Genomic DNA, 10,848 nt, shown 5'->3' with positions numbered 1-10,848 from the left:
CATCATCAACGAGGACGAGATACATTTGAATGTCGTGCATTATCATGAAACAAAATATGATGTCCATTATTGGGCTTGCAACTGATATGCTACCATGTCCATTATTAACTCTTGAAGTAATCAACCAATGCATTTACCTTTCGATCCTAACCAGAAAATTGTATGACTTGATCAAAAACAATATATGAATTGCTTGCTCATGCAATTTGCTTCAAAGCAATCTCTAATGAAATGCAATTTGCCATATTTTTTTAAGTATGGAAATTATTCCGCTCATAACTGAATAGACCAATCCCAACCCCCGCCCCGCTCACTCTAAGCCCTCACTCTTATAAAAAAAATCCACTAACTCATGTTCTTAGTGAGCCAGTGATCGATGACGCCGCAGCAGGACAACAAGGGACAAGGACACCTTCCTATCTTAGTTCTAGTACCTCCTAATTCTAAATTGGACCCACCATTCGTCCCGGGCTCTAACACAACAGTAGAACACAAAATATTTTCAAATAATGTACCAGCATTTTTGTTCTTCGAGCATGGAGGTGTGAGCTTTCCAAGTGGAGCGAGGCACTGTGATAAGAATACCAACAACTTAATAAAAGGGACCGGTTGTGTAAACTACAAGGAATATAACCTCCAAGGGAGTGAGTAAATAGTTTAACCTTTGTAATACGCAGACATTTACTGAGACATTTTCTTTCCAGTTTTTTTCCTAGAGTATGTGTGAGAATAAAATTTTATAGATTGAAGGTGGATTTTCATCCTAACATGCATTTTCTATTCATGGTCAAGTACAGTTCTCTGCAATAACAAGCATAAATGGACTGAACTGGGTTAGAGTAAACGGCAAAAAAATGCCGAGTATAGTACAATTGTTGTTCATCTAAAATCATCACAGTATGAAAATTGTTCGAGCATATGGGATTAAAGTGTCAACTTTTTCCCCATAGTAAAAGAAGGGAGAGCCAAGCCATAATCGCAATATGGACAAAGAAATAGGAAGAAAAACTTACAGGATGCAACATGAGATGGAGAGGCATTCTAATAAAATAGGTTATTGCCCGTGTGTTGCAAATAGGGCATAAACAATTGTGTCAACCATGTATTTTAGTATTGTCAACTTATTTACCAACTCATCACCCTTTTTCTTCTTCCTCTGCCCACCATCTCCGCCTATCTAATACATTCTTGCAACCATATTCAATGGCACATCCAGCTAACAATCAAATTTCAATATATTTTAGTAGATTCATAGAACTATATTGAGATGAATATGAAATATACATAGTTCTCAATAAATAAAGCTAATGGAAAGGTACATCTTGTTATAATTTACATTGAAGCTACATATAACCGAATTTTTTGTTGTGGTAAAAAAAAAGAAAACTACCCCTAATTTGACCAATTGTAAAAAAAACTATGAAGAGGATCTTTAACAACCTAGAAAAGGCCTTGACCGCTGTATTCACTTGTGCTTCGCAAGAAATAATTTAGTATAGAGAATCTGTCACCAATTTGGGTCGTAGAGAGGTGAGTTTTTCTGAGCGGTAGGAGGAAGTTCCTCCCAGCTCCATTTGCAATAACCTACTGAGTGAATGATAATGCTGACTTGTTTGAGAAGTTGTTTGCTAACAAAAGGAAAGCTTAGAATATTTGATGTCTATATCAATTGGAGAATAGGTAAGCTTCAATATAACCCAGAAATAACTTGGCACATTTGAATATAGTAGAGATTCTTTAAACCATGGTCATACATACTCACTCCGTCCCAAAATAAGTGTCTCAACCTTAGTACAACTTTGTACTAAAGCTAGTATAAAGTTGAGACACTTATTTTAGGACAGAGGGAGTATTCATTATCAGCAATGATCAAGATGTACTTACTGCTACTATATTTTTTCTCAAACTTTGTTGGAATAAAATTACAGTAATTCACAAAGAAATTAAAGGTAAGTAGGTAGCTATTCAATGTAACTACTACAAAGATGTTCAGATTTATTTTTGTAAACACATGTATCAAATGGTGTATCAATTAATGGAATATAAATACCACATACTTTGGACAAAGAAGAGACCCGCAGATAAATAACACAGTTAAAAAAACAAGTACCGAAATATAAGTGTTCCGCATTAAGCTTGCTAGTAACAAAAGGACCTCTAAAACAATAATTCTAATACCTCAAACCTCCTTATAGCAGTAAGAAAAATATCAGGAGATGGCTTGCTAGCTTTCACCTCCTCACCCCCCATGGCAACTTGATACATCAGGGCAAACACTTCCCAGTGGTTACAAGCCTTCAGTGCAAAATGACATTCATGGGTTCTGAAGACATCACCAAGAAAATATCAGGTTCTATATGATTCTAACTTATTGAAGAACAGAGAGCAACGAAAAAAAGTGCAGTACATTAAATCAAGGCCAAATGATACATTTCATGCATAAGCGAGCAGAAAAAAAATGGTGTGTAACATTTTTATCCCTTCCAATAGAGAGACTCCTTGTATATTTTAACCAGTGATTACTTCTTGTTACACCAACTAAACATAGTTCTAAATGCTACCAACATTTTTTATGAAACAAAGGACAACAAAAATTAACTCCACTCACATCGAAACTTCATGTCCTTTCAACTCTGAAATTCCAGAAAAGGTAAGCATACAATAATTTTATAGTGTATAATTATACTAAAGAAGAACATGCTATGTGTGTCGTCAACGCAAGTTGGCATATTATCATTGAGAGCATATATTAGTACACAGTGTGATGATAATTGGAACCGGATGTGCTGTCAGCATGTCTTTCTCCTAGCGATATTAAACATCATGGTGCAACAAATTACAAATATTAGTGTTAACATAGGTTAATATATATTACTTATGTGTGCAGTTCAATATACTCTAAAAAAAGTTGAATTATTCCTAACTATCACCATCAGATCTAGGCAAATAAGCATTATAATCACAGCCTGAGCCAAAACTTAGGATTGAGGAGGGATTGGGAAACCCTCAAAGAAAGGAAGAAGCTCACCAAAACACAGTTACAGGCCCCAACTATCTCAACCTTGCGCTCAAAACGGCTTGAAAGAGTGATAAGGGATCAACAAGAGTGCCAGTCGCATAAAGCTTGTTCAGATTGCCAAGGCCCGGCTGCACCTGACAGCAAGACAAAAACTTGAAATTTGGAGTCCGAATGTGGTTAGACAAGCTGCAATAATCTCATATTGATTTTGATCCGACATATGCATTAAACATAGCATGGACCATGATTGAACAGAGCGACTGCTGCAAAATAAATGTATAACAAGAGCGGGCAGCATCAACATGTAATATACGTGTATTGTTATCTATGAGTGTTGTTGCTAGTGAACGCATACAGTTGCAGTTGCACTTCTGCAACCTAAAGGGCAAAGAAAAATCCAGTTGTTAACCCAAAGGACTGAAAAAAATTCATTACAAAAGAAAAAAAAACAGCTTTCCTAAGTTCACTTGCTAGGTGAAAAAAATCAGCTATTATAAAAGTGAGCTCCAGATTTCGGCATGTATCATGCAGTTTTGTGTATATGGTTCACACATGAAAAAAGGATTTTGGCCAGTGCTAGGACATGGCATTTGTGGCCTGATAAAAGATTAGTTTGTGCTATCTTCAGGACAAAATGGGCACGTGAGTTACCAAACCAGAAGGGGAGGCCATGAGTATAGGTGGACTGAAACTTCTTGCTCGGTTGGAGCTTAATGAATCTGATCAATAGAAAATGATTTAATTATTTGAAATTAGTATACTAAAAAATGTAAGGTACATTGCAGAAACAACAGATTAGCAAAATTCAATAATGCAAAACCGAACCCACCATAGGGGAAGCATACAAAGAAAATCATCGTATGAACCCTATTATCCTAATCCACCTACAGATCCAATTTATATGCATCATGCCATGGAATTTTCAAAAGCATGGCTGCAGCCGCTGGCAACGATGTTGACCCAATGGTGCTTGTGCGGGCGAAGTACATCGCCGTTGGGCTTGTCGCCGGGGAGTTTTGCAACTCACCGCAGCCTCAGGTCGAGAAGGTCGAACCCTCGGGGTGGGATTGGATCCAGCTTCTCCGTAGCATCAGAAGTTCGAGTCCATCGCAATGATGTGTTGCGCGACAACGAAGGACGGAGGATGAGAGGAAGACCGGCGAGGAGGTATCGGTAAGGAGAGGCAGCAAAAGCGACGTGGGCCGGTGATGTGTTGGCGGGTGCGAGGGGACATTGAGGACAGCGGCCAGCGCCATGCGCGAGAGCACGATGGCGCCTGCGGAGGAGCCGATCGAGCGGCGGGTGTGGCTGGCAGCTACTAACCCTAGCGTGTCGTGCTTTTGTTGACACAGAGACGTGGGTTGGATCTCATTCTTTTGCAGCGCTTGGCCCATGTATGTGTGCGCGGGCAGGGACGAACCGACGACCATCAAAGAAGCGGTAAAAGAATCGGTAGCGGGGATGCCTTCGATCAATGGTACGTTGGGTAGGAACGAACGACGTACTAAGAGTAGAGATTAGGAAAGGTAACAATCGATGCATTAGGAAAGTTAGAATTTTGATTTGATTTTTATGAAAATAAGGTTTTATTGTTTGGTAACGTGATATTATTACCTGCTTGTTTGTGACGTTCCTAGTTAGGAAAATTTAAAATTAGGATTTGGAATTGATTGTGATGAAACTAAATTTTATTGATTGGTAACGCGCTATCAGTTCCTGCCCATTTATAACGTGTCTAGTTAGGAAACTTTGAAAAGATTAGGAAAGTTTTTATTCTGAGGGTAAAAAAATCAACGTGAGGAGATATGCTGATAGGATGTGAGACAAAAATAAACCGGACGAAAATAAACCAGACGAAAATAAACCGTGGACGCAATCCTACCAACTCAGACATTAGGAGTAGAGATAGCCACTCTCTGGATTTTTTTTTCTAGCACTCTGATTCCTTATTTATTTATTTATTTATTTTACACATCACCCAAAAAGCATCTCATTTAATTTATACTCCCTCCGTCTCATAATATAAGAGCGTTTTTTACTCTTCCCTCGGTTTCATAATATAAGAGTGTTTTGGGACAGAAGGAGTAAGTTTGAAGAAAATCGAATCGTAGTGTATATGTTATGAACACATCTTGAGTGTGGCACCAACCCAACCTCCTCATGTGCCCTTCGATTTCTCCCGCCGCCACCAACTTGCCAAGCTTCTGCCACCACCTCTCAAACACCTCTGATGGACTAAGCTCGATTGCTACCCTGCCAACATTGCAATCCATCTCCATGCCGTTTCCGGCACCTTTGTGAGTCCTCGTGGCACAACCAACCACGACCATGAGCCTTAGCTGAGAGCCTTGATGGCGAGACCTTTGTTTTGTATTGAGTTGTTACATTTTACTTGTTTCTTCTTTTTTGCGGGTGACATTTTACTCGTTTCAGAGTTGTTATATATATATGGTGCACATCTGCTGTAGAGTTGTGTTGTGTTATCTATTGTTCTGACCTACATGGCATGCATGTTGCGTTATGGATATAACGTGCACAATATGTGGATGAGTTTGGAATCTTTGATATGCATTTGTTAATTTTTTTTGCATGGTACCATGGTATGCATTCTTTAGTCGAATAGCTAGATTTGCATATCGTCGATCCTGGGTCCCGACAACTTTCATAATATATTTTTTTACCAAGTAGGTATGTTTCTAAACCGTACGCTTTCATATTGTAGGTAGTGATTACCTAGGGTCCCTCCCAGGATTCGGCGGATGGCCCGAGGTGAGAATCCGACACAATTTTAATGGCTCTCAGCAGGAAAAAGGACCAGACTAGAGGTCATAACTTTGACGTCGGGGCAATGCTAACCGGAACAACCACTATCTCAAGCTAACGAAAGAGGAAGCACACCAGCAAAGGAAAAAATCGGATAGAGTCAATGCCTTAGTCAATAGCCAAATTTGACGCACTATACCCAATAATGCTCGAGAAGATTAAACTTGGCATTCTAGGAGTGACACAATCGACAAATAATAGTACCCAGTTGGTGTCACAGATGACTCTATCCGATTTTTTCCTTATCCTAAAAAGAGCAGCAACTCCTTAGTCTCTAATTTCAAGTGGATGACCTCAAAATAATCTAGAAAGAGCAGCAACTCCTTAGTCTCTAATTTCAAATGGAGGACCTCAAAATAATTAAGCGTCGATGGGTCAACAAATTGCATTTTTAGGTATCTAGCTAACACACTTCTACATGCTTCGTAGGAACAGATTTCTTGCACTCTCCTCACCCTAGTAGGCAGCGAGAAGAAGGCGATTGCAAGGGACCGACTCCTTTCAAGGCGGATCATGCACATCTGCTAGTTAGTAACGGGCATGGTGAAGGCCACTTTGGTTAGAGTTCTCCCAGGCCACGAGTACCTGATTTTTGTCTCAAGCACCGTTCAAAGAGGACGAGGAACTGTAGGCTAGCTAGAAGATTGCATGACGTGTTTCCTCAAGTGGATGGCGAAGGATGTTCCGCTTGGGGACCAGGGCTCGCCAAAATGGAACACCGCCTTAACATGCCGGCCTAGTAGGACAACTAGTACGATCTCCTTTGGTTCTTTGTCGACCCGTATCTGATCAGGATGTGTCGGATTAGGGCGTGGAGCATGACATGCATGAAGATATCTAGAGTCTTTATGATGACGAAAAAGCTCTCATTTTTGCTGACAACTCACTAGTTGAGGATATGCCGCCAATCTAGTCCAAGACGCAACCATGCAAGAAACCAAAGTTTACTCCAAATACACTCCTTGATATGACCAAATCCATGATGTCTTGTCCAGCCTATTGCATGGAACCGATTAAAAATAGGAGATGGCAGACGAACGTGGAAGTGAAGAGCAAGAAAAGTTTACCATCACCCGTTCAAATGATAAAGCATTGTGTTAGAAGGATTCGACAAAGAAGTCCTTATATAAAGAATGTGTTAAACAACCACTTCCTGTTATATCCAGAGTGAACTAATGGTACTGTGGGATGTGTACAAAACCCACCGGGCTGTGATGAAGATTCTGCATGACAACATCAAACAATTGGAGTAGTCAATCGTAAGTTTGGAGGCATTGTCAATCCAACACATTACACTATGAAGGTGCCAAAGGGCTATGGTTATTATGAAGAGTTCCTCGCGAACAAAGTAAATTTGGATTTCTTCTATTTGTTCAACTTCTGTTTACTCGATTTTTGCCTGATCATACTATGGATACTTTATCAAGCCAGAGAGGCCAAACGCATGAAGATTAGGAATGTCGCAGTAGCTGAAGCTTTTTCCATGCACCAGAAAAACCTTCTCAACTATAATGTCCATGAAGGAACACCTTTTTGTGTTCATGCAAACTACAAAGGACAAGGATTACCTACTCGTGCCCTTCCGACCCGAGTAAGTGATTGTCTGCTTTATTTTTTTTTGTAGTTTTTCTATTATGCTTTGACGTGTCAAACTTCCAAACTTGGTCATATTTGCAATATGTTCACTTGTTTGCACAAGGACAACTTGGTTCTCTTAGTGCTACAGCCAAAGACGTCCCATTCTTACTTCAAGGACTCCCCGAAGAGCCCGGACAAAGATTGGACGCTCCTGAAGGATCTTCTGGATGAATGTCTTTTCGACCATAGTAAGACCGAGGGCACACCGTGTGAATGTACCATAGAATAGTCGAAAATGCTTCCAGCACAACGCTCTCTTGTTTCTATTTTCCTAGAGAGGGGTTCATCTACATCATGCAACACTCTCACTCTAATAAACTCATTACGGATCCTGCCAGTTCTATCAGATCTACATCTAACACTTCTCCTAGCAAGGCACCAAGCTTCCCCCACCTCTCTCGTGAGAGATCGGGCACCATCACATCAGAAGCTTGCGAGTCCATGGCCATCCGTCCATTGTATGGCATTTTTTGGTACAAATATCACGGGCACCTTTTTGTGTACAATAAGATGTTTTTTTTAAAATTTAAACATTGGAAACTTATGTTTAAGCATACCCCCACTATCCGGTCGTTTGTATCTTAAGGCATTGAAATTAGATTTTGTTCAAGGCATTTTTCTGTATGTGATCCATTTTTGAACTCAGGTGGCATTTTTATTTTGTATATCATGTCATTTTTTGAGTAGCTAATCTAAGTCAGGTCCAAAATAAACAAGTTTAAGCTTAACTAGGTCCTTGTTTTTGCCCAACTAGGGGCACGTGCTTGTGAGGGTCAGTTTCTCGTACACAGAGGGTTTTGCTCTTGGGGTTCTTTTCAGCGATTGAAGACGCTCGCTGAGCCGTTCCCTGGCAAACTAATCGCCCGCTGCCCCAACTATCGTTCCCCAGATATTGCGGTAGTTTTCCAATCAATTCGCATGGACGTCTATTTTCGTCAGAGGTGTGGCTATCCGTGTCCAGTTGACCTACCCGATAAAATCCATCAATGATTTTTGCAAAAGACTTTGCCTAAGAGAATCACAACCAAATATGAAACCAAGTGAAACTAGAGAAATTTGAAAGAACGCTATGGTCAAGAACACCGGAGAAGTAACAAAAGAACTGCTGGAATGAGCTGCCCCTTTGTCCAATTTTTCGTTGGCGGGATTCTTCAGTTTTATTTCGTAATCATGCTCCTTGTAATTAAGTAGAAACCATATAGTGAGGGGACAGTTTTTTTCGATTTTCTTCCCATTTTCATATAGCAGTTTTTCAGGCATTTTGGAAAAAGCAAAGTTGAATAATAATCGAACAAAAATCCCATAATATTTTTTCCGAGGGGAAAAAATCCCATAATAAATCTCAAAAAGTTTTTTTTTTGTTTGAGTTTTTTTGATAAATCTCAAAAAGTAGACCAAGCAATACTTGCCGCTGCGCACATGCAGCCCATCACGAGAAAGGAGATCCAGTACGTAGTTCTGTTCAACTCGGTCCGGTTCTCATTCCGTCGCGGCGATCGCTGACCTCCCTCCATCGCCGCAACTGCAAAACCCTCCTCGCCGGTAACTTACCCCTGCGACCATCCATGGCCACCTTCACCGGAGCACCGCTCCCGCCGGCCGGCGCCGGAAAGGAGAAGCCGCTCGCGCGCCCCGCACCGGCAACCGCTCCCGCGGACCTCGCGAATCCAGGTCCAATCTCCGCAGCCCATGAGAACCATTGGAGGTTTTGTTCACCATCCCATGGTCTTTGATTTTGGTGTCGTCGCAGGGAAGAAGACGCGCCGCCGGGTGCCGATGACGGACGAGGATCGGTGGAGGATCGACCGCCTGAAGGAGCTGCACGCGTCAGGGACCGAGGAGCTGCACGAGCTGATGGACATACACAAGGAGCTGCGCGACTACCACGACGAGCTTCTGTTCCGGCGGAGGTGCCTGGCCGCGCGCCTGGTCAGCCGGGTCGCCTTCCAGCGCCGCGACGCCGCCGCCTACGTCAAGCACCACCTTGGCCTTGGCCTGAAGGTGGGGGATAAGCTGCCGGAGGAGCTCAAGCAGGCCAGGCCGCCAATCTCAATGGCCCTTTTCTTGTGGCATGAGATGGGCAGGGCCTTGTACATAGGCATGGATAACTTCATGGATGAGTACAGCAACACCGAAGAGTACCGGAGAGGGATGCTGGCGTTGGTGCCCGGGGCTGTCCCTGATGAGAACGGAGCCCCGCCGGATTCTGTTTGCTTGGTGTGGATGAGTGCTTGTTTAATCCTGAGAACGAAATGTTGCTAATGCATGTTTTGTTGTGTTCAGGATGACTACTTGTTTGATGCTATTGTGTTGAGCATGATTTATTTATGGCGTGAGTGCTTCAATCAAACCAAGTGGACTAATCCTTTATTTTTGAAGATTTCAACCATCTTGTGTGCTAATTGCTGTGTTCTGGTTATGAACTTCTGATTATGTATGTTTTTGCCTAGGAAACCATATGTAACTTGGCATGATTAGTGATGCAGAATTGCAGATAGAACCCTGATCTGAATATTCCACGGTGAGTGCACCGGCACGGAAGGAAGGTGCGGTGGACCGTAGGCATCCTGTGCCGCTGCCGTCGAGTGTGTTGCTCCTTGATCCACTTCCGTGCTCGAAAGCTATGACCAGCCTACGAGGTTTGGTCTTGGACAGAAGGTATGTGGCAGGATGGCTTAGCAAAAAGAAAATCTAATTCGGGAAATCAGCGGTCTGTGAAAAATGAAGTAAATCAGTATGTTACTAGAGAGAATTATTTCAGAGTTTGAACTCAGGCAAACGATTTCAGAGTTTGAACTCAGGCAAACGATTTCAGATGACTTTAGAAACTGTGTTAAACCGAGACTACTAGTTATGATTTTCCATCTTTATTCAGGACCTCTCTCATGATTTCAAAACCATAATGCCTTTGGAATCTAGTGAATACAGATATGCTGACCTCCACCTCATGTGTTTCTCTTGATTTTGCGCCATTGAGCCTAAACACAAGAGCAATGCTATAAAGAAATTACATTTTGAAATCATTTTGCTGCAAAACAATGCTATATAGACAAAACAAAACGAGGTCTACTTGCCAATGACTGCGGAGTGAGCCTGCTGGATCCATACCATCTCCATTGATGTGGTGTACATGCTGCCTCTACGAACACCAAATAACCGTGAAGCAAATCATCTTTGTTGTTGCCCATTTTATTCTTGTGAGACAAATAGTTGATTACTTTGTTATTCGTATATGCCTCCTCTCATATCTCCCGCTACATTTTCATTTATCTCTCTATTCTACTGCAAGTCTGCAATGCTGTGGTGCGACTGACCGACCGACCGATCATGATATGGAGATTGTTGTAACTTTTGAGGATTGGTGAGGA

The sequence above is a fragment of the Triticum dicoccoides genome, chromosome 2A (assembly GCF_002162155.2).
Source record: "Triticum dicoccoides isolate Atlit2015 ecotype Zavitan chromosome 2A, WEW_v2.0, whole genome shotgun sequence".
Lineage (NCBI taxonomy): Eukaryota > Viridiplantae > Streptophyta > Magnoliopsida > Poales > Poaceae > Triticum > Triticum dicoccoides.
Note: the sequence above shows the minus strand (reverse complement) of the source record.